Raw genomic sequence first — 2,500 nt, forward strand, 5'->3', positions numbered from 1 at the left:
ACAGCAAGACGTCATCTGCAAAGGCCGCAGCGTTGACTCTGCGACCGAGGATCCGAGCTCCGATGTGGGAGGGCAGTTGGCCTAAAACGTAGTCCACCGCAAAGTTGAACAGGAGGGGGGAGAGGGGATCGCCCTGGCGAACGCCCCGTGCTGGCTGCACAGACACGCCCACGCCGGCGCCGTCCGCTATCACTGTCGTGCTGCCCTCGTAGCACCGCTCGACATACTCGACAAAGCAATCCGGCAGGCCATGCGCCTTCAGCACGGGGCGAAGGGCAGCATGATCTACCGAATCGAATGCCTTAGATACGTCGATCGATGCCACAAAGACAGAGCGGCAGGAGCGAACTGCGTCGGTGAGAGCAGTGTCCAAGATGAAGGTATTTTCCAACATCCCATCCCGAGGGATGAATGCCCGCTGACGTTCGTCCACAGCACATGCGCGCATCAGGCGTGACGCGAGAACCTTGTGAAAGGTCCGCGCCAACACCGAGCAGACCGTAATGGGGCGAAAGTCAGCGGGGGATGTTGGTGCAGCCGTTTTCGGGAGAAGGGACGTCCGCGCGCGAAGCAGGCGTTCCGGAAGGGCGCGGGCCAGAAGGAAGAGATTCATCACTTTCACCAGGACTTCGTGCGGCAGGCGCCGCAACTCCGCTGGGGTAAGGCCGTCCGGCCCGGCTGCTGATCCCCTGGGCGGCAACGCGGCGGCGACCTCCTCATGTGTGACCGGCCCCCATATGCACTCGAGAGCGACAGGCTCTGAGTGCGGGAGGAGGCGGTCACGAATGAAGCCCGCGGTGGAGATGGGCTTCTTGGTGAAGAGGTCCGCCCAGAAGTCCAGCAGACCAGGGATGGCAGGTGGCGGCTGGAGCAGGGTGCCATCCAAGAGGCCGCGCACGCAACGTGCACGCGACCGTCGGAAGGCATCCTGCGTTCTCGCGTACTCCCAGCGGCGCCGCTTGCGCTTCTGCGCCGGCGGCGCGGCAGGCGGCCGCTTCGATGGTTGGCGCGGCCGCTGTGTCCTGGTGATCGATCTCTCCCCTCTGGACCCGACCGACGCAAGGGCATCCGGGAGCATGCCCAGGATGACATCGGGCGGCGTGCCCCGCCCCAGACCTATGACACGATCCAGGGCAGAGAAACGCTGGGCGGAAGCGGGTAGCCCCGCCAGATGCTCCCAGATGGCGGCGTCAGTCGGCCCCTCCGGCGGCGGCCCGGTGGTGTCGGCCGCGAAGTCCTCGGCTGCGTCGACGGGCGGCGCAGCGGCCTCGCCCGCGTCAGGCAGCGGGCTCGCTGCTCCCCGGCGGGACGCCGGCTCTTCCCCCCGACCGATCTCAAGCGCCTCCATGAATTGGCGGACAAGCTGCTTGTGGGCAGCTTGCCGCCGTCGGCACTTGATTGCCTCGAGCGTTCGGTCGGGGAACATCCTGATGAGTTCTTGATTGACGAAGAAGAACCGGGCGTCCCTCTCAAGGAACAGTTCGGCCTCCGCCTTGGCGAGCGACAGGACTTCTTCCTCCGTCCACCTCGCGCGATGCCTCTCCGTGACGATCTCCGCGTTGGCGGCCGCAAGATGTTGGCGGCGGCGATGGACCCCGAGACCGTTCTTGGTTGTAAAGCTGCGGTGGCACTCGCTACAGGTATACATAGCTGCAAAAGTTACAAGATTTTCGGCACGGCCGGTTGGCCGGCTAGGTGCTGGGGGAGTTGGGGTGGCACCTTCAGCGGAAGGGCCACCACTTATTCTCTGCTTACTGCCCCCAACTAAAAAAGGGATAGTGCGAGGGGGGGCTGGTAACCCCCCCAAGCCCCTGGTGCGGTCTTCCACTCTGCGAAATCAGCGGGCCCACGAGAAGGGGAGAAGACCGCAGGAGAGGAGAGGCTAAGAGGGCTAGGCCCATGTATTGCGCATCACTCTCCCTGTAACTATAACCCAAGGAAGGCACCTCGCAGCAGCAGCACGACTACATCAAGACCGCACTTCGAGAAGCCAAGTCCGGATGCAGCCACACCGCCGCCACTTGGCCACCTTAAGAGAGTCATAGTTACTCCCGCCGTTTACCCGCGCTTGCTTGAATTTCTTCACGTTGACATTCAGAGCACTGGGCAGAAATCACATTGCGTCAACACCCGCTAGGGCCATCGCAATGCTTTGTTTTAATTAGACAGTCGGATTCCCCCAGTCCGTGCCAGTTCTGAGTTGATCGTTGAATGGCGGCCGAAGAGAATCCGCGCACCCGCGCGCCCCCGGAGGAGCACGCTAAGGCGGACGCGGCCTCGCAGCAAGGAAGATCCGTGGGAGGCCAAGGCACGGGACCGAGCTCGGATCCTGCACGCAGGTTGAAGCACCGGGGCGCGAACGCCGCGCAGGCGCGCGCATCCTGCACCGCCGGCCAGCACGAGGCCGACCAACGGCGAGAGCAGACCACGCCCGCGCTAAACGCCCGCACTTACCGGCACCCCTACGGCACTCACCTCGCCCAGGCCCGGCACGTTAGCG

At 64.1% G+C, this 2,500-nt stretch overlaps 1 pseudogene; it reads right to left on the reverse strand.

Moving 5' to 3' along the window:
- The window catches only part of LOC124757584, a 7,957-nt pseudogene that overhangs the window by 3,044 nt on the left and 2,413 nt on the right, over positions 1-2,500 (reverse strand).

Source organism: Schistocerca piceifrons, unplaced genomic scaffold (genome assembly GCF_021461385.2).
Source record: "Schistocerca piceifrons isolate TAMUIC-IGC-003096 unplaced genomic scaffold, iqSchPice1.1 HiC_scaffold_56, whole genome shotgun sequence".
Classification (NCBI taxonomy): Eukaryota; Metazoa; Arthropoda; class Insecta; order Orthoptera; family Acrididae; genus Schistocerca; species Schistocerca piceifrons.